Here is a 17,191-nt window from a genome sequence, read left to right as displayed (position 1 = left end):
AGATATGAGATTCAAGAGTGGGTTGGTGTTGGTACTTCTTGTATGCTTTTCCGTGTTATAGACAGCGTTACAACAAGTGTGATTAAATCATGGTTCTCGGATTAGTCAGAGGATACGAGAACGGAATGTATGCTTCAGTAAAGAGCGACACATACTTAGAAAGCTGTCAGCCATGGATGCAGGAGTCATATCAAGGAAATCAAAGAAGCAGTGCCTGAGGGCCTCCCAATCAGCAGCCCTAAAGTGCCACAGCCGCTGCTTGCTGGGAGGTCCTCAGGCCTTACTGGAGCGATCCTACCAAACCTTGTCTCACTTCACTTTACCTTACCCTGTCCCAACCCATCCTACCGAACTCTGTCACACACCACGATATCCTGCCTACCCTTGCCACATTTCACCTTACCTTACCCTGCCCCAACCTATCCTACCGAACTCTGTCACACCCAACCACATCCTACCTAACCTTGCCTCAAGCAGTATGGTGTGACACGGGGTGTATGGCGTGAAACAGTGAAGTCTGGTGTGACATGGAGTAGTCTGGTGTGATACGGGATAGTCTGGTGAGACATGGGGCAGTGTGGTGTGACATGGGACAGTTAGGTATGACACGAAGCAACTGGAATGGTAAATATAAAAGTAAAGGTTGGTCGGCAGCTTCGTGTGACCCATTGTTAACTCAAAATTTACCATAGAATGAAAGGCCAAAGAATACTGAAGGGATATATATAAAAAATGAATAGAAAAGCACAGAAAAGAAGAGAGAACTTTAAATGATCAAGGGCATACCTGCGGTGAAATTACTGAATACAGAAATAAGAAAAACGCACAAGAATATGTGAGAATCTTTTCCGAATTTCATCTCTCTCTCTCTCTCTCTCTCTCTCTCTCTCTCTCTCTCTCTCTCTCTCTCTCTCTCTCTCTCTCTCTCGTTTATTTTCCTTTTTTCCAGTTCACCTTCCAACCCGCACAATTGTTTCCTTCATTCTTCCTCCCTTCCCGCACCCCGCCACTAGGTATTCCGTCCGGATCTGGTAAGGTTCGGTCGTAATGCCACGACTAAGCAAACTCACACACACACACACACACACACACACACACACACACACACACACACACACACTGAAGGAGGCAGGAGAGGCGCACTACTAATTGGGAAGGAGGGCTGCCAAAAATCTGAGCTGGTACAAGAGAGATATGGCTTAGTTACAGAGCACTAGATATTCCAGGGTTGGTACAGTAGTAGTAGTAGTAATAGTAGTAGTAATAGCAGTAATAGTAGTAGTGGTGGTGTTGGTGGTGGTCATGATGGTGATGGTGGTGGTTGTGGCGATGGTGGTAATAGCAACCCCAGGCTCCTTTGAACGTAAACCCAGTGGACTGCAGGCTGAAACGTCACTCCTGCAGCTCACTCTCCGTTTTGTGGAAGAGAGGGGGGAAGATGAGGGACGTTTGCATAACTGGGCCGTGGATCCGCCTGGTCATATGAGTGCTACCATATGAAGGCGCCCCTCTCCAGTATCATTTGAGGTGGTGCTGAGGTGATATGTCTGATGGCTTCGCTGCACGGCACTTAAGATTTTGGCACATACAGTAACAAGCACTGAGACCTGAGGGACATGTGGTCTTTCATTTTAGGAGCCATTGATTTTTTTTGTTGTAACACTATTTTTTTTTTTAAACTCTGCACAACGATGTTTCTGTTTGCTATGACTGAGGACTGGAAATGTACCATACGCTTCGGGGGATACATTGCTAGGTGATAAAATACATTGATTTTACAGGGAATTGGGAATGGATGATATTGCTGGAAGAATTGGTACTGGTCGTGTGAGTGACGTTATTGGACAAATAATAATAAACGACGGCTGAAAGACAAGCAACAGGAAAAGAAAGTTGAGTATAATACAAAAAAATGATATATAGGCTGTAGCGAACGGCAACAGAAGCCCAGTAGATTATGAAAGTGAAGTGAGTAAAATGTTTAAGAGAGTCATTAACAAGGGAGATCAGGGAGGACGATGTAGTGGATTGTCTGAACATAAACTTGTGGTGTGAAGGTGACAATGAGAGCAACATGGAAGAAAACCCACGAGAATGAAACACTGAGTATGAGAAGAAGTGTGAAGACTGATAAGCAAAACAGAGGCGCGTGAACATGAGGAAAGATGTACGTGTCAGTGTCAGAAATTAAAGTCAATGGATATAGAAAATATTTGGTCGTTGATGTGTACCTAACTCAATGTAGCTGCCAGTTGTTATTTAATATAGCATTTTATGGACACAGGATTCATTATTTTTTCCCTGAGGAATAGCAGTCTTCATAAATGCCACACACCTTCACAGGTTTCCACTTCGGCGCTAATATCTATTGTCCATGTTGAATTTATTTCGGGGCTATTACATTCAGAATCGATGTGACTGTATGAGCGGGGATGTTTTAATGGCCTGCTTCTAAACCAGTGACAAATTCTACCAAGCCATGTCCCTAATAATCATCTGACCATGGAAGAGGTCAGACATGCTGAAGAGGAAGAGTCCTAAGAATCTCTGTGGGGAGAGAAAAACCTAACGCCTTTTAAAAAATTGGGACATATATCGTTCAGACTCATGCCTGTGACGTTAACTTGGCTTTTCATCTTGAAGGACATAACTGTAAATTGCAATTTCTTAGGTCTTACTGAGGGTAAGGGGACAGGAAGAGACATTCATTGAAGTTTCCGATGGTCCTTTCCTGGTCTACAGAGGCAAACACGAAAAGAGGGAAAATGGTGTAGTTGCCAGAACTAAACAATTCTTTAGCATAAATGAAAGAGTAGTCAAATAATAATACTGAAGGAGGATATATATATATATATATATATATATATATATATATATATATATATATATATATATATATATATATATATATATATATTGTAGAATTAGCCATAGTCCGTGTTTGCCAAGTAGGAACCAGGAAGGAAGGCTGTTGTGTAAGTAGTGCATATGAATGTAATGCGAAAGTGGTGTTATAGATGCAGTTTTTAAGTTTGTCAGAGTCTGTTTACGTAATCGGTATGAACCGACAGACTAGAGACATGTTTATCTATGAAAAGACATACTATTTGCATTCTGTTAGAATATCCTCCATGACTTAGATTATGAACCTCACTGTCAGGGCACACAGGAATAGGGAGGGAAACGCCGTAATCACTGATCCACTGTGGCAGTCATGAGGCATAAGACGCTAACAAAACAGGTAAACAGAAATACAGTTAACGTTGTACATGCGGTACCATATTTTGAACATACTTTTGAACCAGATTTATTTGCCTCACGAAAGACCTCGAGGATAAGGAGGAGATGTACTCGATTCCTCAGTATTTTAGCTGTTACTGACACATGAAAACTGTGTGTTAGTCAGGCTCTGTTTCAATCCCGGAGCAGGGTGGCTGGCTCTGAAATGCAAACCATAACCAAATTCCGACGGAAGTAAATTCAAACACAGTGACGGTGAGCCCAACAGAATTAATATGACATCGCGGCCCCGGACCTGGGCTGGGAAATTATGGGTGATATTTCCCTGGCTTATTCCTCTGAGCAGCTTAATGTCTGCAGCTGAGTGCCGGTGTTAAGAGGTCATGTGTGTGTGTGTGTGTGTGTGTGTGTGTGTGTGTGTGTGTGCAGACTGAGGGAATATGCTGTGTGAAATGAGTGTCAGTGAGGTGTTGCGAGGGAAGTGTGAAATAACTTAGTGTCTTACGAGGAAAAGGCCTCGTCGGTGAAGACGAATTATTTTATTCCGTTTCATTAATGACTCTGATCCACTTTGTTCTTGTAGCAACTCTTTGCTTCTACTGTTATTTGTTGCCTTCTCCCTCCTAATTCCCATTCCGTCCTCCATATGCCAGTTTGACCTACTCATACTCTCAGGGAAAATGTGTTAATTCCTGAATTTCTAGATGAAAAACAAGTATCGTATTATGTCTGTTTGCCCTCTTTAGTTTCAGTCACAGGAAGTTCTGTAACCGTGTCTCGAGTGTAGTATTTTGGTCAGAGCCTCCCTCTTTCCATGATTTTTTTTTTTTTTTTTTTTTAATGCAAGGAAGAAGGAACTAAAGGCCAGGAGTCCCTAAACCGTTCCTTCCAAGAAATAAACAAAAACAATACAACAGAAAGCCAAATTCAAGACCCATTTATTTCGAGATGCCTGGACACACTGCGTTTGAAAGACTGGAGATCATAAGAAGATAGAAATACATTCTTTTCCTTGACGCTTCGCAGCTGACCTGGAATTATATTGAAAAAACATTTTCTTCAGTACGTTTCCTATCCTTATCATAAATTAACGGTGTAAATGGGATGACCAACAACCGCATCATTATAATTTTTTACAGATAAGTTACGTCCCGGTTCCCATTTTCCTTCAACATTCAAGTAAGGCTTTTCTTTCCTTATTATGCTGCTTTTTTATTAATACAGACAGTCTATCTAACGACCCACAAAAAGACAGAGTTTGTAATCCTCTAATGCATATTTTATACCCATAACCAAACCGAGGAGTTTTGAAAACTCTGGCCACCAGCTTAATTATCAAGGAGATGCACGTGAGCGGATTACTGTCGTGTATTATTTCCATGCAGTTTCCTTTAAAGTTAATTTGAAGTGAAAGCCTTGTGGTCTGTAGGGCTAAGCTGAAGATTACAGTACATTTGCAAGAACAGTGAAACAATGCCTGATTCGTTAACTGCACACTGATTATAGATACTGCTTTTTTTCTTACATAAATTTCAGTTGTGCCTTTCTATGTACCTTGTTACGGAACAGCGAAAGATAATGTAAACTTTCAGTGAGAATACTAAAAATCACTACTGTCCTGTAAAGTTCCAGGTTCAAAACAAAAGAGTTAGGTAAAATTACAAGTTAAAGTTTAATGCTCAAACTAACAACAAAACATTCAGGACTCATAAGGATAATGTAATGGCAAAAAAACAAAAAAAAACAGGTTAAATATTATATGGTTAACTGCAATAGCCTCTATTAACACGAAATTAGCAAGAGTAAATTTACCTAAGTCAGCCCTGATAAAATGAAAATACACTGGGTAATGCTCAGTTAATGCAAGATAAATTATTACAGATACAAACTATTATGAACAATGGCTAACAATAAAAACCTTACATGAATTACAAAAACCTTACGAGGCCTAAGAATTAACCTTATGCTACACAGTTCAAGAACAAAATGCAATAACACTTATACTCAAATTACACAGCTGCTAGATGGTTAGAGACATCCTGAGCACTCACTATAATAACTGTACACGGGAGGACAGAGACGTGAACAAAATGAGGAGTAGATCTAAGTGGCAATTAATGTAGAGACTGAGCTCATTATATAGGGGCCGGCAGAGCTTGATACAACTTGTAAGAAGGACGCGCAAATGAAGCCATGGGGACAAAGAGTTGACAATCCCGCTCTGAACAACAGAAAGAACGACTTACTCTACTATAAGGGTGGAAGGGGGGAGTGAGGTAGAACACGCTCGTGATCAAACATGCAGCAACTGTACGTTAAAATTACACAAAGGATGATGAAATCATAGGCTATGTAACACCTCCCCACAAAGAAAAAGAAATTTACAAAGGAAATTTCTTATTACTCTAAAACAATCTGTCTAAAGTCTAGATAAGCAATCTGCAATAACATTTTCTTTCCCGTTGACATGTTGTATGTCTAGTGAATACTCCTGAAGAAGTAGACTCCATCTTGTCAATCTCTGATTTTTATCTTTAAACTTACTAAGGAATTTCAGTGGGTTATAATCCGTATAAATGACTATGGGGTCAAAACCAGAACACAAATAAAATGAAAATTGTTGTAAACCCAAAATCAAGTCCAAAAGCTCTTTCTCAATAGTTGAGTAGTTCTTTTGAGGTGGAGTGAACTTCTTACTGTAATAAGATACAGGGTGTTCAATACCCTGATCATCCTCTTGCAGCAAAACAGCCCCAGCTCCTGTATCACTTGCGTCAACAGACATCTTAAAAGGCTTAGCAAAATTTGGAGTAGCGAGCACTGGCTGACTTAATAGGATAGCTTTAAGTTTGTTGAAAGAGGATTCACAGTTATCGGTCCAGACAAATTTAACTCCCATTTTCAGTAGGTCTGTAAGTGGTGATACGAGAATAGAAAAGTTAAGAACAAATCTCCTGTAATAACCTACCATTCCCAAAAATCTTTGTAGCTCTTTCCTACTTTTAGGTCTGGGAAGATCACTTATAACCTGAACCTCAGCTCCTGGTGGTGCAACATGTCCATCACCAATTACGTACCCAAGGTACTGAACTTTAGCTTGACCAAACTCACACTTTGATAAATTAGCTACAAGATTAGCCTGAACTAAACGCTCAAGAAATTTACTGACATGGCATAGGTGATCTTTCCAGTTGTCACTGAAGATTAATACATCATCAATATAAACAACACACCCTGCCAAACCCTCTGTTACAACATTCATGAGCTTCTGAAATGTGGCTGGTGCATTCTTCATACCATATGGCATTACAGAACATGCAAAAGTCTTTCCTAGTGTTACAAAACATGCGATCTCCCTAGCACGTTCAGTCATAGGTACTTGCCAATGTTCCTTTAACAAATCAAACTTACTTATGTACCTAGCCTTTCCAATCTTGTCTATGCAATCTTCCACGCAAGGGAGAGGGTAAGTGTCTGTTTTGGTTATCTGATTAACACGTCTGTAGTCGATGCAAAGCCGCTGTGACGCACCTGGCTTAGGGACTAGAGTGACAGGAGAACTCCACTCGCTCTGACAGGGCTCAATCATCTTGTGGTCCTAGAGGTAGCCAAGCTCCTTCTGGATGAGAGGAACTTTCACTGGGTTCACACTGTAAGGAGGCAGTTTAATTGGCTTTGCTTCTCCAACATCGACATCATGCATCAACACAGTGGTTCTTCCTGGGATGGCACGGAACACTTGCGGGTACTCCTGCAGTAATGCAGAAAACTCCTGCCTTTCCTCGGGAGGTAGATGAGAAAGCTTAGTCTGGAGATCATTCATGATATCAGAATTCTTCCCCAAACTATCACTCAGGCTCATACTGCATGGGAGAGCTTCACTTGCAGACTCGGGTGGAACAGCTACAGTGCAGACTGGATTATTTTCGTCCCGCCTGTGATATAACTTTAGCATGTTGATGTGACATAGTTGCTTGCTCTTTCTACGATCTGGTGTGGCGATGACATAGTTGACATCACTGAGTTTCTTCTCCACGAAATAAGGACCACTAAACTTGGCTTGAAGAGGTTGCCCATGAACCGGTAGCAGAATCAAAACCTGATCTCCTGGCTGAAAGTGGCATAACCTGGACTTCTTATCATACCAAGTCTTCATCTTCTCCTGAGCAGCTCCTAAATTCTCTCTCGCCAGCTGTAAAGCAGTGGACAGCCGTTCTTTGAACTTCATCACATACTCCAGCAGGTTGACGTCATCTTCCTCCGACAGCCAGCATTCCTTGAGTAGCTTAAGGGGTCCTCTTACTTCATGGCCAAACAGTAGTTCAAAAGGTGAGAAGCCCAGTGATTCATTTGGAGATTCTCTTGCGGCAAACACAACGAATGGAAGACCTTTATCCCAGTCTTTCTGATGTTCCAAACAGTATTTCTTGAGCATCGATTTGAGTGTTTGATGATATCTCTCCAACGCTCCTTGGGTCTGGGGATGGTAAGCTGAAGACGTGATCTGGGTGATGCCCAACTCTTTCAGAGACTGCTTGAAAACATTTGACATGAAATTACTTCCCCGGTCTTACTGTACCTCCTTGGGCAGACCAAACTTTGTGAAGAACCCTAGCATTTCCTTAACCACGTTCTTTGCTGAGATATTTCTAAGTGGAATGGCTTCAGGATAACGAGTAGCCATATCAACCAGGGTCAACACATAAGAAAATCCTGAAGAAGTCTTAGGAAGAGGGCCCACAATATCCACCAACACACAGGTGAATGGCGCCTCAAAAGGAGGAATGGGAACTAGAGGTGCAACCTTTTCGGTCTGATTACACTTCCCCACAACTTGACAGGTGTGACAAGACTTACAATACCAGAAAACATCCCTGAAGATACCTGGCCAGTAGAAGTGTTTCAAAATGCATGCCACAGTCTTCCTCACTCCAAGGTGTCCTGCCAAACTGGAATCATGAGCCACTCTAATGATATCCTGCCTACAAACACGAGGGATGACAACTTGATGTACAACCTCCCATTCACAGTCGGCTGATGCTGTTGGGGGTCTCCACTTCCTCATAAGTACTCCTGACTTTATTTAATAACAAGTAGAAGCACCAGCTGACTCTTCCTCACTGCAAGCAGAGTTAGCTAGACCTTTCAACTCAGGGTCAGCAACCTGCAACTCAACCAACTCTTGACGAGACAAATTATCAACACTACGGGGTACTGCCTCATCTGGTGAGTGGTCCAAATTAGCAAGAAAAGTGTCAGCTAGGATAACATCATCATCATCATTATCCTCTAAATCACCAGTAACTTTAGACTTAGCCCTAGTGACAGTACATGCAGGGAACACATCAGGGACATCACAATCCTGGGCCGCAGCCACTGGCTCACTAGACAACTGAGGAGCTGGACACACTTGACTTCCACCAATATCATTTCCAAGTAAGAAAGTTACACCTGACATTGGGAGTGTCTCAACCAACCCAACCATAACGGAACCATTAACAAAACCAGACTCTAAATTCACTCTGCACAGAGGGACAGAGAAGTAATTATTCCCTACACCTTGTAAGATTACAGTTTCATCAGAGGAATTAACATTAGAGCCTAGAACACTGGTCAGCATAAGGGATTGGCAAGCACCTGTATCACGATATATTTGAACTGATTTCCTGTCATTACTGTCCAGAGGACTGACAAAACCTTCAGACAGGAAATTAGCACATGAACTCTTGAGAGTGTCACCCACGTTACTGCTCAAAAGAGGAGCTCCATCATGAGAATTTAAATTACCCCTCAAAGCAAGTTCAGTTAACTCAGTTAAAGAATTCTGGGAACTCTCAAGGGTGGACACTAGACCAATTGACTGAATATTTAAAGACTCCTTTTTGTTCACATCACGCTGTCTCCTGAAACATTTCTCCATAGTATGACCAAGCTTACTACAATAAGTACATTTACTTTTCTGAAATCTAGAGGTGAAGCTGGTATTTACTTCCTGAGAAACATCATCTTTATTCTCTTTCCTGTTACCTGTACTCTGAGTAGAGGCAACGTACTTACTCTCAGCTTTCCCTTTTTCTTTAGAATATCTCTTGTGAGTGAGAACATATTCATCAGCTAAAACTGCAGCATCAGACAAATTATCTATTCTTTTCTCATCAAGATATAGGCTTACATCTTTACTAATACACCTTTTGAAGTCCTCCAGCAAAATCATCTGCTTAAATTTACCAAAATCAGAATCCACATTCTTAGAATTTAACCACTGCTCTAACAGATCTTCTTTGATTTTTGCATACTCAACATGGGATTCCTTCTCTTCCTTGTAAGTTGTCCTAAATTTTACTCTATAAGCTTCAGGAACAAACTCATAGGCCTTAAGAATCAAGCTCTTAACTACATCATAATTATCAGATTGATCCTGAGGCAAAGATGCATCAGTTACTTGAGCTTTACCGGTGAGAACAGTTTGAAGGAGTACTGGCCAATACTTTTTGGGCCAATTAAAACCTGTAGCTACCCTCTCAAACAACTGAAAATACTTTGTTAAATCAGATTCATTAAAAGGAGGGACAAGTTTAACATTTTTAGCCACATCAAAATCATCAGAGCTAGATGATCCAGTTCCACCTTGTTTCAGGCGATACTCATGGTCTGCCTGAATCCTAGCAATTTCAACTTGTGCCTCAGCCTCCTTAGCACGAGCCTGAAACTCAGCCTTCTTAGCATGAGACTCCGCTTCCTTAGCCTGAGACTCAGCCTCCTTAGCACGTGCTTGAAATTCAGCTTCCTTCACACAAGCCTCCTGCAGGGCTAGCTGTAACTTAGCTATTTCAATCTGTGTTTGCTCATTTGGAGGAGTTACATTAAACAAGCTTTCATTAATCATGTCAACAATTTGATCTTTAGAATGATGAGAGCGAACAGCAATTCCCAATTGTTGAGCAACAAGCTTAAGTTCATTCTTTGTTCTGTTTTCTACATCACACACTGTTTGCACATTTGACAAAAAATCTTTGGCTTCATCAAGTGTAGTAATAGTAGACATCATGAATAAATCACAGTCACAAAATATCAAGCAATATCCTTATGATAATATCCTGAATATCCTGATAAGAGGTCGCCAAATTTATGTTATGGAACAGCGAAAGATAATGTACACTTTAAGTGAGAATACTAGAAATCACTACTGTCCCATAAAGTTCCAGGTTCAAAACAAAAGAGTTAGGTAAAATTACAAGTTAAAGTTTAATGCTCAAACTAACAACAAAACATTCAGGACTAATAAGGATAATGTAATGGCAAAAAAAACAGGTTAAATATATGGTTAACTGCAATAGCCTCTATTAACACGAAATTAGCAAGAGTAAATTTACCTAAGTCAGCCCTGATAAAATGAAAATACACTGGGTAATGCTCAGTTAATGCAAGATAAATTATTACAGATACAAACTATTATGAACAATGGCTAACAATAAGAACCTTACATGAATTACAAAAACCTTACGAGGCCTAAGAATTAACCTTATGCTACACAGTACAAGAACAAAATGCAATAACACTTATACTCAAATTACACAGCTGCTAGATGGTTGGAGACTTCCTGAGCACTCACTATAATAACTGTACAGGGGAGGACAGAGATGTGAACAAAATGAGGAGTAGATCTAAGTGGCAATTAATGTAGAGACTGAGCTCATTATATAGGGGCCGGCAGAGCTTGATACAACTTGTAAGAAGGACGCGCAAATGAAGCCATGGGGACAAAGAGTTGACGATCCCGCTCTGAACAACAGAAAGAACGACTTACTCTACTATAAGGGTGGAAGGGGGGAGTGAGGTAGAACACGCTCGTGATCAAACATGCAGCAACTGTACGTTAAAATTACACAAAGGATGATGAAATTATAGGCTATGTAACAACCTTTATAGGGAATAGGAATAAGAAGGTTTGCAACATAACAGCTATCATCTCTGTAAGTCTTCACTGCGTAAGAACTCCATGGATATGCTGTTGACCATTCTCCATTTTTCGCATTTCCAATTTCATTATTTCCGGATCCTACCTCACCCCATTTGTAGGTGAGAAAAAGAGCCAAGGACAAATAATATATAAATGAGAAGCAAGGTTAGGTATAAATAATATGTATATGAGCAGCCGTGGCTCAGTGGGTTAGAGCGCTCCGCTCTGACCGAAGGGTAGGAGGATCGAATCCACCCAAGGGTCATTGGTAGACATCAGGAAGGGCATCCGGTCATAAAATGCCACACGCTCCAAACCAAAGTCCTCTACCCAGGGGCAACGCCTTAGCCCTTATCCAAAAAAGGGGTACCTGGCGTAAAACTCACTTTATGAGAGGAAAGGTCAAGTGCAAATGTCTTTAATGCGACATATGCATAAAATATCATTGAGGCAGACTATTATACGCACATTGGTACCAGTTCCAATCAGCAGAAATTTTCTATATAAGGTAATAGCATTTACCACTCACTAACAGCAATGAACACTTTCCGTACACCTATCTTTGTGTTTTTCCTGGTAACCATCAAGGTACTTTCCTTACAGTACGTGAGTTGCCGTAGTTTATCTTTTACGGCTCGATCGGTAGTGAGGTGGCGTGTAGTCCTACTGGACCTAGGTTCAAATCCCCGCTGGGGCAAGGAACAGTTCATGGATTTGAATTTCATAAAAATCAGACTACCGATCTACCAGATGACCCGCTGACATGTCGTAAAAATACCCCCGCTAATACCAATGCACCAGTCCCGTATGGTGGGTATTAGCGCCGAAGTGGTGACATGTAGAGGTGTATGGTATGTAGGAGGACTACTGGGCCTTGGGAACAGGCTGTGAAACCTATGCCCAGAGTCGGACACATAAAAAAAAATAATAATAATAATAATTGTTGTATTCCTTTAGATGCAAAATGCTGAAGACTTATTACCCATTACAGGAAACCTTAGTCATTATACTGAATACTTTTTTCTGCAGTACAATCCTCCACATCGCTGTACTAACGCCCTAACACAACTCATGCCTCTCACAACAAATCTCCTGTTTGTACTGTGTGTGTGTGTGTGTGTGTGTGTGTGTGTGTGTGTGTGTGTGTGTGTGTGTGTGTGTGAGACCTCATAGTCAACCACCTATGATATGAATATAATTATTCTCTGTCAAAAACCTAATCCAGGATGGCCTCAGCGGCATCGCCTGCAAAACTCACGGGTGCCACTCATCTTCATTCACTCTCGCTCATTCCAGGTGTCCTCCCTCATGTATTCTTTCAGTCAGTGTATTTACTCCGAGTACACATGATCAAGATACGTCTCTCACCCCCTGCAGTTTTTTCTTTTTTTTTTAGGTCCTTTACTTTTCATTCATTGCAAGCCTGAACACTGTGGAGAACGTTGTCGCTAAATCCTTATCAGAAATGGGTTCAAGAAAAGAGGAGCTATGAGAGGAGTGTTATGTAGTATATTCATAAATAAAGGAGACAATAATCGTTACAAATAATGACAACATTACAATAATCAGAATTCAGATATTTAGTATGATACACATAGTAATAACATTTATTTTCCACTATAAAGAAAACAAAATAATGGCAATGAATTAAATACTACAATAACGCATGTGAATTGTAAGAGATAACCAACAGAGCGGAGCAGTATGTATGAAAATTAAATGTTTATTTATGCGTGGGTGCAACGGGTATAGGAAAGTACACGAGAGCAGAACAAGCGATGGGGAGGAGAAATGAGAAATAATGAGATCTAAAACCATAGAAAAGTGAAACTTGTTCCATCATGAAAGCAATATAATGATGATAAGACTAAGGCTATGCAATGTGAAAAAGAATGGCCGAAACAGCAGATCAATATGTACAGAATATAATTACATATTCAAAGTGTGCGTCCACGAATGCGTCCTTGAATGCGAAGCCTGGAGGGGCTAGGATTACGACTGAAGAGCTGAGAGGAGGAATATGTCTGGAGTGTATTGGTGTTGTGATGAGGAGGGAAAGATTGAGATGGTTTGAGCAAGTCGGGAGGATGGAGGATGACAGTCGGGTACGGGAGGTGAGAAGCGTGAACTTCGAGGGTATGGGTTGTGAGAGGTAGACTGAAAAAAAAAAACTGGGATGAGGGGCTGTGGCCTCAGAGATAAAGGACTGAATAGAGAGGCTGCCAGAGATGCAGCGTGGACTGGACAGCCGCCAATACATGACCAGTGTCTATGTTTGCAGGCATGTTGGAGCCTTTGTAAGCGATACTATACAAAAATCATTAGCGATAAAAGTGTAATTATGCCATGGAATAAAGAATTAGGAAACTCAGGATATATCGTGAGAATGTCATCCAAAGCATCAAGATTACCTATCAGATACTGTCAGAAGCTTCCAGTTAATAACAAGGGGTCTAAAAAAAAGTCAATATATGAACAAGCCACAAGATGATGGGAGAGTGGGTGAGACGTTAAAGAGCCTGCAAGGTATGGGGGTCGCTGACTGTCTAGAGAGTACCCAGCGTGCGATACCGCAAGTAAATGCGAGCCAAGATCACGTAAAAGCGGCAAACGAGGTCGAGGTGCTTTACTTAAATGTGTCTCATCCCACGGTAACTGTAATAGTGTCTGATGTTGACGCTGGAAGGTCGTTCGGCATCCGTAGGCAGATCCAGGCATTTCTTGATCTCGTCCCCAAACATTAGACTTGCACTTGCCATGGTCCCAGGCAGGCGGGTAGTAGGGTGAGGGCGGCATCAAGCACCACCAAATTATCCTGGCTATTCTGGGTGTGACCAACATGGGCTGGAATCAAGACAAAAAGAATTCTGTAAGATGAGTATACGGTATGGACCGAAGAAAGGAGACATGAGGAGAGGAGAGGGAGTAGGCATAAAAAAATGTCATGGGACTCTGTCTGTCTCTGTCTCTGTCTCTGTCTGTCTGTCTGTCTGTCTGTCTGTCTGTCTCTGTCTCTCTCTCTCTGTCTCTGTCTCTGTCTCTCTCTCTCTCTCTCTCTCTCTCTCTCTCTCTCTCTCTCTCTCTCTCACGCCAAGGTAATGTATGTCCAGCATTCCCCTTTTCTGCCATGTTTGCTGCCCCAGATTCTGCCCTGTTGCACTGAAGCCGGGGCTGTGTTTCCCTGCTTCTATATTTCTCTACTATGTAGAAACACCTGAAGACGCACGTAACTCGAACATCATTCCTGGTATGGAAATTTTAGCTTCCTTTTTCTTTATCCTCGCACTATGAACTTTTAAACTGTGTTCTAAAATTGTCCAAGAACTCCATGAACAACATTTTGGGGGTCTTTGTATGAGTGTTGCAGAAGCTAACACGTCTATGATAGTTTTCATACCTGCTAGACATCACCCTTTAACTGGAACTTTTTTCCTTCCTGCAAATGCGTGTGTGTGTGTGTGTGTGTGTGTGTGTGTGTGTGTGTGTGTGTGTGTGTGTGTGTGTGACATCAAGTAGTGGTATAAAATGCTGACATCAGCACACATGTAGTACCAGGTCAGTGGTAACAGGGTAAGCCACACACACACACACACACACACACACACACACACACACACACACACACACACACACACGTCTTATGTAAACTCATTTCAAAAGACAAAAAATATCTGCAGAAACTTAAAGCCATAACTTTGTATATGACCATCATTACTACCAAATCATCTAGTAAGCCATCCAAACGTTACAGTGCCATTATTGAAGGATCTTGATTGGAATTAAATCCAGTAGTATCATCATCATCATCACCGTCATCGTCGTCATTATCTTTCTCATCATTACAAATATCATCATCATCATCATCATCTGTATATTATTTCCCTTTATAACAAGGAGCGGTAACGATTCAGGCTTACAGAGGCAGCCATATCACCAAATGAAATGTGTCACACATTCACCTTCCATTCAAGCTCAGGAACTTCTCGGTTACCCCTTACAAGATGAACGTCCACAGCAATATCACTTTATCACCTCTTAGTTAAGGGCGTCCTTCAGTTGGCTCTCAACTTCAGAATGGGTTACCAGTCCTGGCATTTATTCATCCCTGTAAAACCCTTCCTTCTCAATTCTTTCATGCACCATCCGTATCCATTCCTCGTTGTTTTATTCACTCGCCATACTATGTCCCCTTTTCCTTTGGCTTTTTTGCCTACCACACTTTCTCCTTCCAACAGATTCATTTACACAGACCTTTTTCATCACCTCTTCAATTTCATTATCTCTCTGTAGGTGGTCATACCATCTCAAGACAATTTCTTCCACTGTCTGGTCAATCGACTTCCTACTCCATGTCAGACTCGTACACCACTGTTCCTTACCCAGTCAGTGCAACGCATATCCCATACACTTCCAAATGTATCCATAGCTCATACTCTAGCTAAGCAAGGTTGAGTTGAAGTGTGCGGGGTGGGTTGGGCTGAGTGGAGTTAAGGAGTGTGGTGAGTGTTAGGTAGGGTGGAGCTCAATTGTGTCGAGTGGGTTAAGTAGGGAGGAATTTAAGTGTGTGGTGTGGGTCGGCTAGGGTGGTGCTAAAGTGTGTGTGTCTGTGTGTGTGTGTAGGGCAGGATGGAGTTACTGTAGAGTTTGTGGTGTGGGTTGGGCAAGGTAGGGTTAGAGTGTGTGATGTGGGTTGGGCAAGGTAGGGTTCGAGTGAGTGGTGTGGGTTGGGCAAGGTAGGGTTAGGGTGTGGTGTGGGTTGGGTGGGGTAGTGTGCGTTGTATGTTCATCGCTCCCTCATCGCTTGCACATTGCTTTACCATTCTTATCTACTGTGCCATCCTTCCTCCCGACCCCTTTTCGTTTTTCACCTTCTCATCCTCGTTGCTCAAATCTCTTCTCACCAATCCATTCCCAATTTCTCCCTCCTTTCCCCCACAACTTCCCTCCCTTCTCACACCTACTCCTTCCATCCCTCTCTACCTCCCCAGTCTCTCACAGCCCTAATCCATTCCATCTTTACCACTCGCGCAGGAAAACAGAAGGGAAAGAATGAAGCAGAAAACGGACAGGTGAGTGAGTGTGATGGGAGAGGGATAGAGAAGGGAGAATAGGAAAGAATGAAAAGTTGATGGAAGCGGAGGGGCTTCAGTAAAAGGAATGTAGGGGAGGAGGGAGAGGGAAGAGAAGGGACGAAAGAAGGGAAGGAGAGGAGAGAGCAGGAGAAAAAAGGAAAGGGAAAGTAGATTGTTACGGAAAAAGGACAAAAAAAAAAGACAAAAATGTAAAGGGAGATGGTAAGTGGAAGTAGAAGGAAATTAAATGTGAAGGTGATATGCATAAAGAATTAACAGGCCAGCAATACTGAAAATAATACGAGGGGAGGAAATAGAGGAGAGATAGGGAGAAAAGAGAGAAGGGAAGGGAAAGAGAGGGGAGTAACAGGGAAGAGAGAGTGAGAGGTAGAATAGGGGTGAAAGGAGTGGAAAGCAGAGGAAAGAGGAGAAGGAGGAGAAAGAGAAGTGAAAGTAAAGTGAGTGAGAATGAAGGGAGGGAGACAGAGGAGAAACGAAGGGAGAGAAAGTAGATGTGAGGAGAGGGGAAAAAGAGTGAGACGGAGGGAAAAGAAGAGAAAATGGAAGGGAGAACAGACGGGGAGAAAGGAAAGTGAAAGAAAGGAAACGAAAGAAAAGCGAGAGAGATGGTAAGAAAGGGAAAGAAGAGTAAAAGGAAATGGAGAAACAGAAAAAGGGGGGGGGGAGAAAGGAAATGAAGAGGAGAGAAAGAGTGAATGGGAGGGAGGGAAGGGTAGAGAAATGGATGGGATGGAAGTGGAGAGTGAAATTGGAAGGAAGGGAGGGGAGGGAAGAGTGGATGGATAGACACAGTCTCTCTCTCTCTCTCTCTCTCTCTCTCTCTCTCCTTCCAGTATCTCATGATCAGAATTACTCCCACACTTCCTCCTCCTTCCTCCCTCTTCCTCCGTTCTCCTTC

This window comes from Coenobita brevimanus, chromosome 6 (assembly GCF_032717465.1).
Source record: "Coenobita brevimanus isolate Jiangsu-jjx chromosome 6, ASM3271746v2, whole genome shotgun sequence".
Taxonomy (NCBI): Eukaryota; Metazoa; Arthropoda; class Malacostraca; order Decapoda; family Coenobitidae; genus Coenobita; species Coenobita brevimanus.
Note: the sequence above shows the minus strand (reverse complement) of the source record.